We start from the raw sequence: 21,135 nt of genomic DNA, 5'->3' as shown, positions 1-21,135 counted from the left end.
CTACCACCTAAAGAATTAGAAAAAGAAGAACAAGCAAAACCTAAAGTCAGCAGAAAGAAGGAAATAATAAAGATCAGAGAGGAAATAAATAAAATAGAGTTTTATAAAACAATGGAAAAACTCAATAAAACCAAAAACTGGTTTTTTGAAAGGGTAAACAAAAATCAACAAACCTCTGGCCAGGCTCACCAAGAAGAAAAAAGAGAGGACCCAAATAAACAAAATAAGAAATGAGAGAGGAGAAATAACATCTGATATTGCAGAAATTTTAAAAAACCACAAGAGAACACTATGAACAATTATATGCCAACAAATTGGACAATCTAAAAGAAATGGACAAGTCTCTAGAAACATACAGCCCACCAAAACTAAATCAAGAAGAGATAGATATTTTTACAGACCGGTCACCAGAAGTGAAATAGAATCAATAATTTAAAAAAAGTTTCCTGCAAACAAATTCCAGGACCGAATGGCTTCACTGGGGAATTCTACCAAACAACGAAAAACTTATAGCAACCTTTTTCAAACTCTTCCAGGAGGGTGAAGAGGAAGAAACACTCCCGAAGACATTCTATGAAGTCACCATCACCCTGATACCAAAACCAGACAGAGACACTACCAAAAAAGAAAATTACAGGCCAATATCTTCAATGAATATGGATGCAAAAATTCTCAACAAAATATTAGCAAACCGAATTCAACAACACATAAAAAAAATCATACACCATAATCAAGTTGGATTCATTCCAGGGTCACAAGGATGGTTCAACATATACAAATCAATCAATGTGATACATCACATCAAGAAAAGAAAAAAACCACATGATCATCTCTATAGATGCAGAATAAGCATCTGACAAAATTCAACATCCATTCATGATAAAAACCCTTACCAAAGTGGGTACAGAGGGAACTTATCAACATAATAAAAGCTATTTATGACAAACCCACAGCCAACATAATACTCAGTGGTGAAAAGCTGAAAGTCTTTCTGCTAATATCTGTAACAAGGATGCCGACTCTACCACATCTATTCAACATAGTATTGGAAGTCCTAGCCACAGCAATGAGACAAGAAAAAGAAATAAAAGGTATCCAAATTGCAAGGGAAGAGATTAAATTCTTATATGCAGATGACATGATATTATATATAGAAAACCCTAAAGACTCCAGGCAAAAACTACTAGAACTGATAAACGAATTCATCAAGGTAGCAGGATACAAGATTAACATACAGAAATCTGTTGCACTTCTTTACACTAACAATGAAATATCAGAAAGGGAAAGTAAAAAAAAAAAAGAAACAAATAAAAAGAAACCAAAAAAACAATAAACAATCCCTTTTAAATCGCTTCAAAAAAATATTTAGGAATAAACCTCATCAAGTAGGTGAAAGACTTATATGCTGAGAACTATAAAACACTGATAAAGGAAATTGAAGATGATTCCGAGAAATGGAAAGACATTCCATGCTCTTGGACTGGAAGAATTAATATTGTTAAAATGGCAATAATACAGATTACCCAAAGCAATACTATGGATTACTACCCAAAGCAATACTACAGAATACTACCCAAAGCAATCTACAGATTTAATGTGATCCCTATAAAAGTACCCATGATATTTCTCACAGAGGTAGAACACATAATCCAAACATTTATATGAAACCATAAAAGACGGAGACTTGCCAAAGCAATCCTGAGGAAAAACAAAAACAAAGGAGAAGGCAGAACCCTCCCAGCCTTTAGGCAATACTACTACAAAGCTACAGTAATCAAAACAGTGTGGTATTGATACAAAAACAGACATACAGATCAATAGAACAGAACTGAAAGCCCAGAAATAAACCCACACAGCTACGGTCAATTAATCTTCGACGAAAGTGGCAAGAATATACAATGGAGATAAGACAGTCTCTTCAGCAAGTAGTGCTGGGAAAGCTGGACAGACACATGTAAATCAAGGAAGTTAGAACATACCATCACACCATATACAAAAATAAACTCAAAATGCCTTAAAGGCTTATAAACATAAGACATGATACCATAAAACTCCTAAAAGAGCGCATAGGCAAAAAATTCTCTAACATAAATCATACCAGTGTTGCCTTAGGTCAGTCTCCCAAGGCAACAGAAATAAAACCAAAATAAACAAATAGGACCTACTCAAACTTACAAGCTTTTGCACAGCAAAGGAAACCATAAACAAAACAAAAAGACAACCTATGGGCTGGGAGAAAATATCTGCAAATGATGAGACTGGCAAGGGCTTAATTTCCAAAATATACAAACAGCTCATACAACTCAATAAAAAAAACCACAACTCCAACAAAAAATGGGCGGAAGACCTAAAGAGACATTTCTCCAAATAAGACATACATATGGCCAATAAAGCACGTGAAAAGATGCTCAACACTGCTAATTATTAGACAAATTCAAATCAAAACTATAATGAGGTATCACCTCACACAGATCAGGATGGCCACCATTAAAATGTCTACAAATAATGAATGCTGGCAAGGGTGTGGAGAAAAGGGAACCCCCCCCGCCCCTACACTGTTGGTGGGAATGTAAATTGGTATGGCCACTATGGAAAACATACGAAGATTCCTTAAAAAACTAAAAATACAGTTACCACATGATCCAGCAATCCTACTCCTGGGCATATATCTGCAGAAAATGCTAATTCAAAAACATAAATGCAACCCAATGTTCATAGCAGCACTATTTACAATAGCCAAGACATGGAAGCAACCTAAGTGTCCATCAACAGATGAATGGATCAAGAAGATGTTGTACACACACACACACACATACACACACACACACACACACACACAATGGAATATTACTCAGACATAAAAACGAATGAAATAATGCTATTTACAACAACATGGATGGACCTAGAGATTATCATACAAAGTAAAGTAAGTCAGACAGAGGAAGACAAAAATCATATACCACTTATATGTGGAATCTAAACTATGATACAAATGAACTTATTTACAAAACAGAAACAGACTCAGAGATGTAGAAGACAAACTTACGGTTACCAAAGGGGATTTGGCAGGCGCAGGGTTCAGGGGAAGATAAATTAGGACTTCGCGATTAGCAAATACACATTACTGTATATAAAACAGATAAACAACAAAGTCCTTCTATAAAGTACAGGGAACTATGTTCAATGTCTTGTAATAAACTATAGTGGAAAAGAAAAAAAACCAATACAAATAGTTTACACAGGGCTTCCCTGGTGGCGCAGTGGTTGAGAGTCCGCCTGCCGATGCAGGGGACACAGGTTTGTGCCCCGATCCGGGAAGATCCCACATGCTGAGGAGCGGCTGGGCCCGTGAGCCATGGCCACTGGGCCTGCGCGTCCGGAGCCTGTGCTCCGCAACGGGAGAGGCCACAACAGTGAGAGGCCCACATACCGCCAAAAAAAAAAAAAAAAAAGTTTACACATAATTGCATCTATTATCTGCCTGGCTCTGTTCTAAGTGCTTTAAGTTATGTAATCCTTTTAATAAACAATGAAAGAATCCTTCCTACCAGAATCTCACGATGTGTTTTCAATGATATATCCAGGAACCACCACTAACAGTGTCATACCAGGGGTTCACATACACTAAATTATCTCTCTCCTGTTACGATTTTCTCATGGCTCTGAGCTGTAGGCAGCAGCAATTTTGTGAACCACCTTCCTCATCTGGCTCCTCCATGTACCCAGGTATCCACCTAGATAATGACACTCCATGTACAATATGCGATGGTTTGCCCAACTCTCCCAAATTTCCGACTTTTCAGAAATATGCTGAAATTTTAAAGACAACTTTCTGATTGACTTTGAATACATCAGTTGCTAGACAGTCCAATAAAGGGAGGTTCTGCCGTTGGAAGACTGTAGGTTCTCCAAGAGAATATAAAACCAACGTGCGTTTCTTTAGACTTTGGAAGCTTGAAATCTAAAGATCACAGTACTTGACGGAAATGAATCCAAGTGTGCCAAGTTGGTAATGACTTACAAAAATAAATGTTACTTTTAATATCATAATAGTGTCAAGAAGTAGGACACTTCTAGATGAGGCTTTATACATTGGGAATTAAAATCAGGCCATCATCCTCATTTCTCTTTTCACTCACTGAACTAGGAAAATGGGTACTGTGAGGTGAAAGGTCACAGTGCATTAAACATCTCACTTCTTATCATCTCATCTTTTTAAAAAAAATCTATTTTTGGAATACCTTTTATTTAGGTGGATTATTTATTTTTTTGCCACTATGGTAAGAGTGTACCCTTCTCTTTTTATGTGTAAACTCGAAGAGACAACACTAAAGGGATCCCTTCTCTGTTAAAGTTCTGACACAGAAAAAATGCTTTGATTTTTTTCTTAATGATAAATATTAATTTTGTGCATAAATTCCAAAGGGCTAACCTTTAATATTCTTTAAGAATAAGCATATACACCATAAAAACAACAGAAAGCTATAAATTAAAACCAAGTAACATCCTAAAAGATCTTCCTTTGAAAAAGCCTGCATGGTCGGGCTTCCCTGGTGGCGCGGTGGTTAAGAATCTGCCTGCCAATGCAGGGGACACGGGTTCGAGCCCTGGTCCGGGAAGATCCCACATGCCGCAGAGCAACTAAGCCCGTGCGCCACAACTACTGAGCCCGCGTGCCATACTACTGAAGCCCACGCGCCTAGAGCCTGTGCTCCACAACAAGAAGCCCGCGCGCCGCAACGAAGAGTAGCCCCCGCTCGCCGCAGCTGGAGAAAAGCCCTCGCGCGGCGATGAAGACCCAACACAGCCAAAAATAAATAAATAAAATAAAAATTAAAAAGAAAATCAGTAGCCCTGAAAATACTATTTTAAAAAAGTCTCCATAGTTAAATGGTAATGTTTGTTGTCCAATGCCTAAAAAAAACGTAGAGTTTGAGTGTTATCTGTAAGTAACATTTCAGTACTGTTACCTGCAGATGGCAATCTTGGCTGTGCCAACAACTCTCCTTTCCTGCGCATTAATGTGTCAACAGATCATCACTGTACGAAACGTGAGAAAGGTTTTGGTAAAGTTTCTGACCTATATTTGAGACGGGGAAAGGGTTCCTATTGCAGCACGCCCGTAAAGCTGGCAGTTACCCAGACAGTGACTGATGAAAAACCTCATTCACAAGCCAATGATGTGGACACACTCTGCACACGACCAGGGCGGGGGTCTGAGAACTTTCCGGGGACCCCAACTCTCTGTGGTCCAAAGAGGCAACAGAAACTTACAATCACGCAAAGACTATAAACACATGTTTATCTTCGTTTCCCAAAGTAGACTGTGTTCATTTTAGCGCTCATTTCTAAAACAGTAGCTCTTAAAGATGACAACGTGATATTTAAAGCAAAGATTTCAAGATCAAATCTGTTGGAAAATTCTAGGTTTGAAAAAGGTAAAATAGATCCGAGAAGCTAAACAAATCCCACGCAGGATAAACACCAGAGAAAACCCCAAGAAAAGCACAATTTCCTGAAAGTCAGCAACAAAAGAAACTCTTCAAAGCAGCCAGAGGGGAAAAAAAATTTACATCCAGAGGAAAAAGATAAACAAATCCCACAAACTTGTCGTCTTCTGGCTTGCATTATTCTGGACAACGGAACAAAACCTTCCAAGGGCTGAAAGAATATGTCAGTCTAAAATTCTACACTCAGATGAAACATCTTTCAAAACATGAAAGTGAAGAATTTTTCAAACAACAAATGCAGACAGAATTCACTGCTAGGAGATCTGCACCACAGGAAATATTAATGCAAGTTCTTTAAGAAGAATTATCTCAGATGGAAATCTGGATTTATGCAAAGGAACGGTGACAGAAATGGTAACTATTGGGGTGAATATAAAAGTATTTTCTTCTCATTTTGAAGTTTCTTTTACATATAAATGCTTAATGCAAAATAGCTATGTATTGTAGCGTTTGAAACATATATGAAAGATGTATGGCAACAGAAGCACAAAGAAACAGGTATAGAAGGCAAACAGAAACAGACCGCGGTAAGCTTCTTATACATGAGGTGGTAAAGTATCATTCAAATGCAGACTGTGATAAGACGCATACTGCAAACGTTAGCGCAACGCTGCAAAAACAAAACAAAGACGTGTAGCTAACAAGCTAACAGTGAAGTAAAATCATACAAAATTCTCAGTTTAGGCAAAAGTGGAGGAACGGAGGGGAAAAAAAACCCCAGAACGCACGACACAAGCAGAAAACAAAAAGTTGGTGGTAAATGGTACAACCTTTCCGATTAAAAGGCTGAGTGTGAGACTAGATAAAAAAGCCGCACTCAACTCTGTAACAAACCCACTTTGCATAAGTACATATTGTCTCTGAATACGTGTATGTATATTTGACACATGCTGATACATTTTATACATTTACTATACAGTATTGATATGTATTCCTATTATGTTCCACTTATCATTCTCATCTTCTGTGACTTCTTGTATTTCCTCCCTGCTTAGTGAGGTTGGGGAGGGCGCTATGCAGGTGAAGACGACACAGAACAGGAAGCGAAACAGAGCGATTCCTGGACCTGGAGGAGAGCACCTGCCTCTCGTGAGGGATCCATACGTGAACACGACACAACCCAGTGACCCTGCTCTGCTGGGAGCAGATGGCAGAGTGACCAGACCACCAGGCTCCTTAGGAAGTCTGAGCATTGCCACACCGAGGGTGCATCCGCCTGCCCACTTAAGACACCCTTGGGGGTTTAGGAACAGAATTCTGAGAAGTCACAGCCTCTGTTCTTGAAGTCAGTCACACTGGAGCTGAGACAAGTGCTTGGAGGGACGTCCTTGGTGGTCCAGTGGTTAAGACTCCACGCTGCCAGTGTAGGGTGTATGGGTTCGATCCCTGGTTGGGGAACTCAATCCCACATGCCACATGACGCGGCCAAAAAAATAAAAAGAGAGAGAAGTGCTTGGATAGGGGGTGGTACTTGGAGGGATGGGGCAAAAAGGGCTTTCCAGGTGGCATGGCAGCTCCATGCCCGGCCCCATCCTGCTCCCATGCCCCTGCAGTAGATCTGTAACCCCAGCTAACTTCCCACTCCACCTCAGTCTCGGAGTCTGTTTCTTGAGAAACCTTCTTAAAACAATGGCTCCAGCAGCACCCGGTACAAAATTCCGCATACAACTGCCCTGTTCTTTCAAGTGCCCTGCTCATGAATGCTGCAAACACTTCTTTTTTTAATAAAAGAAAACGATGGTGTTTTGTATCTTTCATCAAAAAGCCCACACGGCAGGCATTTCAATAAATGCATGCTAGTACACACGGTGTGCAGAAAAACACAAGGAACGCCCCAGAATCCTCCAGATGGGATGTACTTGGCGGCCTCTATTATTTGTCTAGTTAGGTTACTCTATTGGTTATCCTCCCCTTTCCTGAAATTGAATTTAAAAATTGGGAGACACGTCGAGATATGACAACACAAGAAGGTAAAGTTCCAGAAGTGTAAAGCAGGGGTGAGCACACTTTTTCTGCAAAGGGCCAAAGAGCAGGTATCTTGGACTCGCCAGCCATCCTGTTACAAGTACTCAGCTGTGCCCCAGCTCACAAGCAGCCACAGACAGTAGGTAACGGGCGTGGGCGTGTTTCAATAAAACTTTACAGAAATAGGCGGAAGGCGGGGTGGGCCTACCGGCAGGAGTCTGCCGACCCCTGCCCTGGGGCAAAACCATGTTCATTGTATTAAGGTGTGCGCTCACAACTCAATACTAAATTAAAACAGACAACCGTAGAATATCATTAAGGGTGACTCGAGACATGAACACACGGCAGAAGCGCTTTATTCCAGAAGTGAAGCAGGTCTGTGCCTCGTTCCTGGGAAGGACCACAGTGGAGGCGGCAGCAGGAGCGTGGGGTGCACTTCAGCCCAGGTCCCTGGTTCCTGGGACACACACACAGCTGCCACGGGGAGCCCTCAGGACACTCGTGCAAATGCCGTGCTGCGTTAAGATGGTGCTTTCAGAACCCAAGTGCAAAGTCTCGCGAAAACTTCCCAATTCTTTTATTTTATGGATCACAGAAGCGTGCACCTGAACAGAATAATCTCATCACTGCGGAGATGACATCTTTAATTTTTTTCCTTTTTAAAAATTATTTTTAATAGGTTTAGTTTTTAGAGGAGTTTTAGGTTCACGGCAAAATGGAGGGGAAGGCACAGAGAGTTCCCATACGCCCCCTGCCCCCCCCCACATGCACAGCCTCCCCCACTGTCCACACCCCCCTCCAGAGGGTACATCTGCTACAGCCGATGAACCTGTACGGACACACCATCCTCACCCGAAGCCCATAGTTTACATTAGGGTTCACTCTTGGTGTTGTACCCTCTATGGGTTTTGACAAATTTATAATGAATGACACGTGGCCACCACTGTAGTATCATAAAGCACAGTTTCCCTGCCTTAAAAATCCTCTGTGTTCCGCCTACTCATCTCTCCCCGTCCCCTAAACCCTGGCAACCGCTCATCTTTTCGCTGTCTCTGTAGTTTGGCCTTTTCCAGAAGGTCACAGAGTTGGAATCATACCGCATGTAGTCTTTTCAGGTTGGCTTCTCTCACTCAGTGATGTGCATTTCAGGCTCCTCCGTCTCTTCCTGGCTTGAGCTCATTTCTTTTTAGCGCTGAATAGTAATCCCACGGTCTAGATGCAACAGTTCGTTCACCCATTCACCTACAAAAGGACATCCAAGTTCTGGCAATGATGGATAAAAGCTGCTATATGCATCTGTGTGCAGGTTTTTGCACGGAAGTAAGTTTTCAACTCCTTTGGGTAAATTTTATTTTTTAAAAATGCCATTAGAATTACATAAGTAATACATGTTCAGGGGAGAGATTTTAAGTGATTCTCAACCGCAGGCAATTTTGTCCCCCAAAGGTCATCGGGCAATGTCCGGAGACATTCCTCGTCACAACTTGGGGGGAAGGGCCCTGGCACGGAATGGGTAGAGGTCAGGGATGCTGCGAACCTCGTACAGTGCACAAGACGTCCCCCCCATGAGAAAGGATTATCGGGCCCCACGTGTCACTAGTGCTGAGGTTGAGAAATCCTGACATGAGGATAAAATGTTAAAAGTTTTCTCTCCCCAAGTCTTCCCACTCTCACCACGCAGAGACAGCTTCTCACGAGCTTCTTCCAGTCTTCTACAAGTTTCCGCACACACCTGTTCTTACTTATAACACAAATATATTTTGCTGACTATAATCTTTGAATTTAGTCGTGAGTGGCACATACCAGTTGTTTTCATCACTAACATCCTTGAACAGCAAGGCGGCTTACTACCTGCCTACATAAAACCACTCCTTGCCCGCCAGTCCGCAAAGGAAGTGTACATTTTATGAAGTCCCTTAGGTCCATTATACAACTTAACCATCACAGCAGCCCTTTCGTTATTCCCACTTTGTGGCTAAAGAGGCCAAGATCCAGAAAGTTCAAGTGAACAGAACCGGGCTTCACAGATCATAAGTGGTTAGGATTTGAACCCCCAGTTCTAGCTTCAGTTTTGGGGCTCTCCTCATTTCACAGCACAGCAATTCACAATTCACAGTAATTTAGATAGAAGGTAGGTAGTCAGGTTTTTAAAAATTTATTAATTAATTAATTTTTAATTCTGGGCTGCTTTGGGTGTTTGCTGCGGTGTGCGCGGGCTTCTCATTGCGGTGGTTTCTCTTGTTGCGGAGCACAGGCTCTAGGTGTGTGGGCTTCAGTAGTTGTGGCACGCGGGCTCGGTAGTTTTGGCTCACGGGCTCTAGAACGCAGGCTCAGTAGTTGTGGCGCACGGGCTTAGCTGCTCCACGGCACGTGGGATCTTCCCGGACTAGGGCTCAAACCCGTGTCCCCTGCACTGGCAGGTAGATTCTTAACCACTGAGCCGCCAGGGAAGTCCGGTACTCAGTTATTTTTGCACAATGGAAGTACCTCGGAATTTGCAACCAATAACACACTTCATCGAGAGAAGTCTTCTAGACACTTTGAACGATCAACCTGCACGTACACAAAGCACCCATTACGCATAATTCTAACCCTTTCCCGTTTGGTTAATCTTTAACACTTCCGAGCTGGTCTGAAATGTATTCAGTCATTTGCACTGTACCGACAAGCAACTAAGTTGAATTCATTTTTGGATTTTCTAGGACACTTTATTTTTTTCACCTGACTGACACCAGACTTTCTCACAGTTACTCTCTATGTCTAGGACATAGTAGCCGGACAGGAGTGAGCCACCGTGGGGCTTTACGTTTTGTTCACGTGCGCATCTGTCCCATTACGTCAAACCCAGACTCACGGAGTCTTAGATCTACAGTGAATATCTTATTTATAGAGGCCATTTATTTATAGATGAGGAGTGTGACCAAGTAGGTCATTCCTCTGACCGAGAAACCAGCAGAGTGTGCAGTCAGCTGAGCTAATGACACAGCAGAAACGGAATGTCAGTGCTTTAGGGATAAAACCTAGGCAATTTCTACATACCCTAATTCCCATTAAAATTCTTAACTCTGTTGACTGATCTGCCTTCAAGATGTTAATGCTTCCCTGTTCTATCGCTGGTATTGGAAACTTGTGAAATCGTAAGCAGCAATTATTATTAAGATAAATGACTGCAAAATCACAGCTAAATGCGTACAGCGTGCATTCTCACATAAGGCCTGATTTCATGCGACAATGGCTACTGAACGTGAGTATTTTCCAATTCCTAAAATGAATGTTGCCCACCTTTTTAGAATTCTCATTCCTCACTGCCCTTTCCTGCTACGTGACACTGCTAACTAGAATAAACTCGTGTGGGTGCCCTTCCGTCAGTCCTCCAAAGACAGGGGCTGGAAGGACACGCAGGCTGGGTCTCTCGGACACGATGGCTGAAGAGTTTTACGTCTGCTTCTTCCTCGGTCTCATGTGGCTGAACCACATCAGCGTAAGTTTACTCTCACGTGCGGTGGCTGCACGAGGCAGTTCTAGTATGAAATTCTCTGGGGAAAGCAACACTTCAGACAATTCGCGCGAAGCAGGACCAAGAAACCTATCAGTTAAGTAAAGCCCGCGTTTGTCGTGATGAAGCACTCTGGCATAAGCCCAGCGACGGAGCAGGTACCACTGACCTCTGGAAATGGATGACGTGGGGCACTGAAAGGTAACATACCTCCCGGAAGCAAAAGCCAGTGCGGGGTCTGGCACTGCCTCTGTCGAAAAAAGACTTGAGTTTTCCTAGTTTAAAAGGGAGACTGAGCCTTGAGATAGAAAAAAGAACACATGAGCCTTTCTGTGAGTCAACTACCTCTCCTGACTGGCATCAGAGTTCCCAGATTCCTAAGGGCGTGAAGGTCCCCCACTGGCTTTTATAGTGTGGGCTTGGGACGCCGGAATCACATAAAATATAGAGAATCTCACCGTGCCCGATCAGGAATACGTATGCCCAAATGTGCACGTGTGGGACAGAGCAACACAGCATGTGTGTCATGCTTCAGGGCGACATGGATGCATTGCCCACCACTGAATTCGTCACCATGCTCCGATCTCTCACAGACTTGGACAGCCGACCACCAGTGGGGTCGGAACCTGGAGGTCACGCCAGGTTGTCTGACCCTAAATCCCGTCGTCCCTCCACTGCACCACTCGGCCTATCTTTAGATGGTACTTCTGAGGGACTCTTAAAAATAAAAAAAATAGAACACCGGTCCCTCTTCTAACAGCTTATATCTGCCTCGAAGGCCAAACTCTTGCCTATGTCTTGTTTACCCATCTCGATCATGCTGCATTCACGCCCGGTCTAAGCTGGCTTTCTCTTCTCTGGATTTCAGTGTGGCTTTGTTTCTCAGAAATTTACACTCGGCGCTTGCAAAGGGTAGTGGCTCCCTTACAATACATCCCTTACAATGCAGGCTGGCAGACTCTCTGAGCAGCAGTGTGGTCCCGGAGTGACCTTGGCTCAACCCCAGAATCCCTCGCAGAGGGCTATCAGTTAAGTAAAGCCCGCCTGTGTCGTGACGAAGCCCTCCTGGTGCCATGAAGCACTCCAGTGTGTCTCCTGGTGAGTAACGTAACTTTTCTGTGCCATGAAAGGAGCACAGTGCTCTACAGTTACACTGCACAAACTCACATGTTCAAATACACACAAAGCCAGACGTGTAGGCTTGTGCAGAACGACAGTTACAATTATAATCACAGCATGGGAACAGCTGCACACTGGGCATTGGAATTCTGCTGTGTTCCTTTTGTTCTATGTTCTCTGTGATTTTTAAAGAAAAAATAAAAACCAAGATGAATCTTATGTGTATTTTACCACAATTAAAACATAAATAAAAATAAAAAGCCAAGATAAATCTACAAACATTTTCATCAGTCACTTCCACAAAGGAATGAATGTGAGAATTCCCTTAAAGGGACTAAAACAGTCACACAAAATTGTAAGAGAATAATGCTTTCGTTTCAACTGGAACATAATCACATTTATCCCTAGTTTTTCTTTCCTTTTTTTTTTTTTTTTTTTGTGGTACGCGGGCCCCTCACTGCTGTGGCCTCTCCCGTTGCGGAGCACAGGCTCCGGACGCGCAGGCTCAGCGGCCATGGCTCACGGGCCCAGCCGCTCCGCGGCATGTGGGATCTTACCGGACCGGGGCACGACCCCGCGTCCCCTGCATCGGCAGGCGGACTCTCAACCACTGCGCCACCAGGGAAGCCCCCTAGTTTTTCTTAAATGGAAACAAATTACTTGGTTTTCAAACAACGGAATTCTTAAGTGAGCAAGCGTGTCTAAGAAAGAAAGAACAGGATCACATGAGAAAACAAATGAGATTAGACTGAGTGTAGATGCTACAATTCTTGACTAGCGGTTATCTTCACGCTACACGTAACCAAATGATTTTATCTGCCTGCCTTTCTCTATTTTATTGATACCATTTTACCAGCCTAGGAGGCAACAGGCTTCTTCATGCAAATATAATTTCAAACAGTTTCAAAAATGCAAATGCCCTATTTCCTATAAAAAACAAATATAAAGGAAAACTAGAATTTAAGTGAATTTCCTAGTTTAAGCTTAGCCTGATTTCCTTTGAGCTGTTCAAATTTCTCTCAGGCCTTAAGATCGCTTTCATGAATTAAAGAAAATATGTTAAATGCGTAAGTATATAGGTACTTGTGTAAACTAAGAAGCTCTGGGGATGGTATTTCTGACAACAAATTAAACCGAACAAAGTGTTACCCTAAAATGGTACTTGGAAGATGTCATTGTTAACAGAGGGAACCAGTGCTGTGTCAGATTTCCGGTTGTGTGAAGAGAAATCTTCACAAGTCACACACAGCCCTAACTGCACAGAAAAGCACTTTGCAAAAAAATGCTGAAAATGCCCTTCCGTTCTAAGGATGACATTTACATGGTTTTACAGAAATATCACAGATTAAAAATAGAAGACAGTGCCTTTTAGTAGGGCACAAACCTTGTTCCCAAAAAAGTATATGAGAAAAGTATGTGAATTTTGAGAAATCTTTCTCAGTTTGGATCCTCCATTATACAGAGATTTACTTCTTTTTCAGTGGGAAGAGACAGTCCCTTACAAGCACAGGGAGGCGAACTCTGGCACTGGGAACAGAAAAGCACATGCACCTGAAGTGGGTGAGTTTCGAACTTGGTTGGGGTTTTACCCCTGCATCTCCGACCGAAGGAAGTCTCCCCAAGGACTGATGCTTAACTGTGAAACGGTGACACAAATGAGGTTCAGAACGGTGTGATACATTAGGGAGACGGCTTGATGACCCACCAAGACCGCTGGAAAAGCCCCCGTACGCGAGCAGAGCATTCAACAGGTGTAACTGTGCTCATCTGACTTGCTGTCATGTTAACCTGTTCGATTCGAGGTTGGCAGACCTGTTCTTAAAGGGTCAGGCAGTAAACAGTTTTCACTCCATGGGCCATATAGAGTTACAACCACGCAATTCCACCACTGTAGTGAGCAACAAAGACAATACAGATGTCAACGGGTACAGCTGTGCTCCGAGGAAACGTTCATTACGTGCAATAAAGTTAATAGAACTTTCATGCATCACGACTTGTCGCTCTTCTTGGTTTGATTTCTTGGACCACTTAAAACTGTAAAAACCATCCTTAGCTTGTTGACTGTACAAAAGTAGGTAATGGGTTAAATTTGGCCCACAGGCTGTAGTTTGCTAACTCTTGTGTGAGATAAGATGAAGCACGGTTAGATTCCATTGCTGTCATACCTTACCAAGATTACTTAAAAATGAACCTCCAGGAAAACAGGATGGTTTCTCAAAACATTCAGCATACAATTATCAGATGATCCAGCAATTCCATTTCTAGGTATAAAACCAAAAGAACTGAAAGAAGGAACTTGGACAGATGTTTGCAGCCCAATGTTCTTAGTAACACTATTCACGATCGCCAAAAGATGGAAACAACCCAGATATCCACCGATGGACGAATGGATAAACAAAATGTCGTCTATACGTACAGCGGAATATTATTTAGCTTACAAAAAAAATGAAATTCTGACACATGCTATAATGCGGATGAACCTTGAAGACATTATGCTAAGTTAAATAAGTGAGACACAAAAGGACAAGTAACCCAGGGTCCCCCTTACATGAAGTACCTAGAGTAGTCAGAAATGGAGACAGAAAGCTGGGGGGGGGCGGGGAATGGAGAGGAGAGGAGAGTTACTACTGAGAGTTTTAATTTGGGAAGATGAAAAAGTTCTGGAGGTGGATGGTGAATGCACTTAATGCCACCGAACAGTACACTGTGTACTTAAAAGGGGTTAAAACACGGTAGATTTTATGTTACATAGGTTTTACCATAATAAAAAAGATCTCAAAGAAAATGAACCTTCAATGCAAATGTATTTCTTCCAAAGACCCTGCTGTTGGCTACAGACAAACTTAGATCGAAATGTCTATAACAATTTACTCTGAAGCAAGTCAAGAATAAATGTCTGCTTTCTTTCCATAACCCAGAGTCAAACTCTCCAACTGTGAAAAGAAGTTGTCCTCAGTGATCTTCAAACTCACAGGTGACATTCTGAGATACTTCCCAGGGAAGCAGAGGCACTCCCTAGAAACAGTCGCAGGATCTTGGTAGTTTCTGGAATATCTGAATGTCAGTCAAACCCAGAAATCCTTAAGCAGCCTCTGTCCTTGGAGAATTTAGCTTCCCAGTGGCAGAATGACATGTTTTGGTTAATTAAATTTGTATTGATCTTCGTGGCTGGGAAATGGGATCAATGTTATTGCTAAATCAAGGCTAATCGTAAAAGTCATTCAAAAAAATGAACACATTTTGCCGTTATATGATGATCAGGACCGTACCTGTGACTGGAGCAGAAACTCCAGAAGCCCAAGAAAAGTAGCAGGTATTCAGATCTACTTAATCTAGAGGCTGAATCACTTCTTCCCACCTAAGACGAAAGCTGCAAGGTGAGGGAAAAAAGGGAAATTTAAGCGTAATTCTTAGTGGACGCCGTTTCCCTCATTAGAAAGAAAAGAGTTAAGAAGAGTAAGATGATATTGATGCACCTTCTGTCAAGAGGTCTCCTGACGGCAGGTTCACTAGATTCTGATCTCCTACAAGCTTACTTTGTAAACCTCTATGAAAATACAAGGGATTATCGCATGACTTTGGAAACCTTTTAGCCACCGTAAGTTTCCAGAAGGAATCTTTTTTTTTTCCTGGCTGTGCCTCTTGGCTTGCAGGATCTTAGTTTCCCCACCAGGGACTGAACCTGGGGCCCCAGCAGTGAGAGCAGAGTCCAAGTCACTGGACTGCCACGGAAGTCTCCAAAGGCATCTTTCTGACCCTTGCCTTGCTTTCTGTTTGACTGCAAATCGAGCCCCTCTGGACAGGACTGCACTGCCATCCATGTTCCCCGTGAACTCACCCAGCCCCTGGCTTCAAACCCCAAATACATGTCTCAGGGTCCTGGCCTTCCCAGCTGCACACGCATCTCTGGACCAGCCTGCCTGATGGATCCACTGCGAGGTCCCACCAGCATCTCGCACACGGCATGTCCACAGCGGAACCCTTCACCCACCCGCCACCCACACCAACTTGTCTCTCCTCCAGCCCGCCGTGCAAATAAATGACACCTGCCTCCTACTCAGGGTCACGTGTCAGACCCACACTCCTCCAGCTAGGCCGTCTGCGTGTCTACTGGCGCTCCCTGCTGAAGAGTGTCCCAAGTCTGTGCTTTCCTTCCCAGGTCCGCTGAGCTATGCTAGTGGAAAATGAGACTGGGACTTCCCTGGTGACGCAGCGGATAAGACTCTGTGCTCCCAATGCAGGGGGCCCAGGTTTGATCCCTGGTTAGGGAACTAGATCCCATATGCATGCCACAACTAAGCAGCCCACCTGCTGCAACAAAGGAGCCAGGGAACCGCAACTAAGACCCAGCGGAAGGAAGGAAGGAAGGAAGGGTGGAGGGAGGGAGGGAGGGGGGGGGAGGGAGGAAGGGAGGGAGGATGGGAGGAAGGAAGGGAGGAAGGAAGGGAGGAAGGGAGGGAGGGAGGAAGGGGGGAAGGAAGGGAGGAAGGAAGGAAGGGAGGAAGGAAGGGAGGGAGGGAGGGAGGGAGGAAGGGAGGGAGGATGGGAGGAAGGAAGGGAGGAAGGAAGGGAGGAAGGGAGGGAGGGAGGAAGGGGGGAAGGGAGGGAGGCAGGCAGGGAGGGGGGAAGGGAGGGAGGAAGGAAGGAAGGGGGAGGGAGGGAGGAAGGAGGGAGGGCAGGAAGGAAGGAAGGGAGGGGGGAGGGGAGGGAGGGCAGGAAGGAAGGAAGGGAGGGAGGGAGGGGGAGGGAGGAAGGAAGGAAGGAAGGGGGAGGGAGGGGGAGGGGGAGGGAGGGAGGAGGGAGGGAGGAAGGAGGGCAGGAAGGAAGGAAGGGAGGGAGGGAGGGAGGAAGGAAGGAAGGGGGGAGGGAGGGAGGAAGGAAGGAAGGGGGGAGGGAGGGGGGGAGGGAGGGAGGGAGGGAGGAGGGAGGGCAGGAAGGAAGGGAGGGAGGGGGAGAGGGGAGGAAGGAGGGAGGGCAGGAAGGAAGGAAGGAAGGGGGGAGGGAGGAGGGAAGGAGGGAGGACAGGAAGGAAGGAAGGAAGGGGGAGGGAGGGGGAGGGAGGGAGGAAGGAGGGCAGGAAGGGAGGGAGGGAGGGAGGGGGGAGGAGGGAGGGAGGAGGGAGGGAGGGAGGAAGGAAGGGAGGGAGGGAGGGAGGGAGGAAGGAAGGGAGAAAGGAAGGAAGGAAGGGAGGGAGGAAGGAAGGAAGGAGGAAGAAAGGGGGAAGGAAGGGGGGAGGGAGGGGGGAAGGGGGGAGGAGGGGGAGGGGGAGGGGGGCTGCCTTATGCCTGGAACCCACCTGGAGCCACTTCAATCCCTCCCCCACCAGCAGCCACCAGTTAGTGCAGAGGGAAGCCGCTGGAGGGTTTCCAGTCCAAACACATCACCATTACCATCACATCCTGTAAGGAACTGTCTGGGGGTCCCCTGCACACAGCTCTCACCTCATCTCCTGGTCAGTCGCTTGCCTCCATCATGCTGGCCTGGCCTCCTTTACGTCCCTCGAGTTTCTAGAGCTCCGTCCCGCTGCCTGCCCTTTGCATGTGCTGTTCCCTCCTTCTGGAACTCTTTTCTCCGGGCTCTTCCCAGCTACATCCTTGAGACTTCAACTCATCAGTCTCCATTTCTTAACTCCAGTGTGGAAGCGCTTCCACCCCAAGCCCCTTGGCCACATCTCCCTGCTCATTCTTCACCGCGTGTGCTACTCTCAAGGCATCTCGCTGACCAGTTCCCGTTTACTGCCTGTCTTCAAGCAGCAGGCAAGCCCCAGCAGGGCACGGCCTCTGCATCCACATGGCTGAGCTCAGAGTGTGTCCAGCTCACGCGCCATCCGCAAAGCTAAGCTTTGTGCCAGACGCCACGAAGATGCTTAATAAGCAGCCTAGGACACGGAAGAGCATACGAACTGAAGTTCAGATACAACACGATGTACTTAACACCCAAACTCCAGTGAAGATGGCATCTTCCTCCTTGACGACTCACGTGCCGTTTTCAGGTCTTACAGGGCTTTCATAACAAGCATTAATGACAACCACAGAGTGTGTGCGCGTAAGCCGTGTGGAATCACATCCCTCTAAATTCATACGGTTATGAGTAGATGCTGGTGCATCCCCGTGTCACCTACATACAAGAGTTTAATACCAGCAGTACATAAGACTGACAACCAGGCTAGTCCGACACATACATAATTACTAGGCTTCACTCTTTGCTGGAAGGTCTAACAGTTAAAAGATAAAGGGCAAAAGGTTCCCGTAAAGGAGTCTGCCGCTCCCAGTGGCTGAGCCTGCTGTCTGCTGTCGCCAGCCAGGCACAAACTTACGTGTGCACAGCTCAGGAAAGTGACACCAGGAGGCCCAGGGAACTGACACACGCTTACCTGTGCCTGCTACTTCCTCTACAGAAGCAACTCAGGGCGGGATGCCCGAGACGCAGGGATGGACGTGCACAGCTGGAAAGCAGCGCTCAGAACCGCCCCCCCGCCCTTCTTCCCCCACCTCCGGATACACCTGCTCCCAAAGCCAGTCCAAGTTTGCTCAGCTGTCCCTGCGGCTGCAATGACACCCTTCACTGAGATATTTCACATGAAGTATGAGTGCACACAGAGCCTTGTTTCTGGTTTTTTGCTAAAATGAAGTTGATGCTCTATGGACAGGGTGAGTGGGAATCATTTTAACAGACGCTGTGAAATTAGGTGTGGGAAAGACAACCACGATGACTGGAAGGCAAGGTGGAAACGTAGGAAGATGCAGAAGTTGAGATTTCCGTGCAGGTGTCCTTGAGTTTTCACTAGAAACTGGAAACCACATGAAATACACTACGGGTGTGGATGGTGTCAGAGCAAAGGGCAGAACTTCCTGGCTGTGAACCTTCCTCAGAGCAAAGGTACTGGCAGACGACTCGATATGCACGTGCTTTAGGTTAAAACAACAACAACAAAAGTAAGGCGCGTTTGCATCTTTTTTTAAATGATTCCCAGCTTAACTGACTTTTCCAATTAACATGACAATGCTCAGGTCAGATGAGGGGGGAGGTTTCCAAGGTCCTTTCTTACTGAACTGCCTACTTCATCCGTGTGAGAAACATCCATGTCTAACGTGCACAGATCAAGAAGTCACTTGTGCTTCCAAGTGCCAGGAAGTTCTGATCGTACCAGTTATTATCGTTCTGATCGTACCAGTTCTTATGCCAGGAAGTTCTGATCGTTACTCACCCTTCTTGGAGTCCTGAGAAGGCCCAAAGTTAAATGGCTACAACTTTATAATACCAAATTCATGCAGTAAATCACTATATCACAATATTCCAGACACCCCCAATACTCTGAAGCCCCTTCACCAGACACAAGGGTCTAAATGCTGAATATATAACACAAATAAGAGTATTTTCACTACAACTAGCTTCTTAATATTAGAAAAGGATACACAATGGAATTTGAAGTAAATTCATACTGAAATGAGTAAATCCTGTACTGTGTTGAATATATTAGCTTATACAAATTCATTTATGAAAATTTTATTTAAATGCAGCTACCTGTGAAGTGAGCTATGTATCCATGAAATATGATAAATTAGAAAACAAATCATCATGCTGATCCTCTACATCTAATCCCTCCTCCTCCCCCACCTCTGTCTTTACTGACTTAATGCTCTCTGGGGGACATGAGTGTAAGTCAAAAGCCTTCTGGAGCCCAAGACCAACGGTTTGCCGGTTGCCTCCTTGGGCTCCCATGGTACGCCGTATGCACTGCCGTGAAAGAACCGAAGATCCTTGTATCCGTTTGCATTTATCTATCTATTCTGGTGGGTCTCAACTGGGGTGATGCTACCCCTGCCCCGGGGGGAATATCTGGCAATAGGTGGAGACATTTTGGTTGCTATAACGGCTGGGGGGAGAGCTACTGGAATCTACTGGGTAGAAACCAGGGATGCTGTTCAACATTCCGCAATACAGAGGACAGCTCCCACTACCAAAAAGATCCAGTTCCAAATGTCAACAGCGCCAAGCTTCAGAAACCCATCTCCTTATGTACCTGGGGGATTCATCTGTTCTTCCTGCAACCACTTTTCATGTGCTATACAAGCTGAACCTTTTTTTCCCCTTGCTCCTATGCTGTCTATAAGACACCTTCATTCTATGTAAGAACTCAATCTTGCTGTCTTTCCCGCATTCAAAGACTCTTCACATTGTAATGGGCAACTAGCATGTCCTCAAAGATTGGCAATCCACACAGCTTTGACACTTCTCTCTTCTAAAGCTACTGTCTCACAGGCCTTCCTGGTGGCGTAGTAGTTAAGAATCTGCCTGCCAATGCAGGGGACACAGGATCAAGCCCTGGTCCAGGAAGATCCCACATGCTGCGTACCAACTAAGCCCGCGCGTCACAACTACTGAGCCCGCATGCCACAACTAATGAAGCCCGCGTGCCTAGAGTCCGTGCTTTGCAACAAGAGAAACACTGCAACGAGAAGCCCACGCACGGCAACGAAGAGTAGCCCCCGCTCACCGCAACCAGAGAAAGCCCGTGCGCAGCAATGAAGACACAGCCGTTGTGAAGACACAACGCAGCCAAAAATAAATGAAATAAAATAAATAAAATAAATTTATTAAAAAAATAAAGCTACTACCTCACAAAAATAACTCTCATGCCAACTCCTTTGCTCTCCACAGGTTAACTCCCACTGGGAAACGAATACGTTCTCCCAAAAGTTAACAGACTAAAAACACTGTAGATATGCCACTCAATTTTATGAATTATGGGTCAGATAATACCACTATCAATGCACCATATTTACTACAAAAATTTAGATCATCAGCTTCATCAAGAGGGAAAAAAGCAAAAGGCAAAAACCCAAGGATGGTCTGAATCTTCCAGATCGCAATGAAGCTAACCTTCCACTCCACCCAGAAGGCACTTTGTATGTAGTCCTGCACTGTTGTGACCAGAGAGCCCGTGTCTACCATCGGGGCAGGCTTCGTGGAGGGATGGAGGGGGAGGTGAGAAAGGAAGACGACATGATCAGACGTGCATCAGCGGGCTAAGAATTTACACGG

General features: G+C 44.8%; 1 protein-coding gene across 15 annotated transcripts in view; it reads right to left on the bottom strand.

Annotated features, from left to right (window-relative positions):
• Positions 1-21,135, bottom strand: part of TBL1X (transducin beta like 1 X-linked) — a 271,015-nt gene that overhangs the window by 75,439 nt on the left and 174,441 nt on the right. For 4 of the 15 annotated variants that reach the window (XM_079910408.1, XM_079910405.1, XM_079910407.1 and 1 more), the window contains one exon: positions 15,360-15,460. The exons of the other annotated variants lie outside the window; for them this stretch is intronic. The gene's annotated coding sequence lies outside the window, so the exon portion shown is untranslated. The remainder of the gene's footprint in view (positions 1-15,359; positions 15,461-21,135) is intronic. 15 annotated transcript variants of the gene reach the window in all.

This window comes from Stenella coeruleoalba (assembly GCF_951394435.1).
Source record: "Stenella coeruleoalba genome assembly, chromosome: X".
NCBI lineage: Eukaryota > Metazoa > Chordata > Mammalia > Artiodactyla > Delphinidae > Stenella > Stenella coeruleoalba.
Note: the sequence above shows the minus strand (reverse complement) of the source record. Positions and strands in the feature narration are given on the sequence as shown.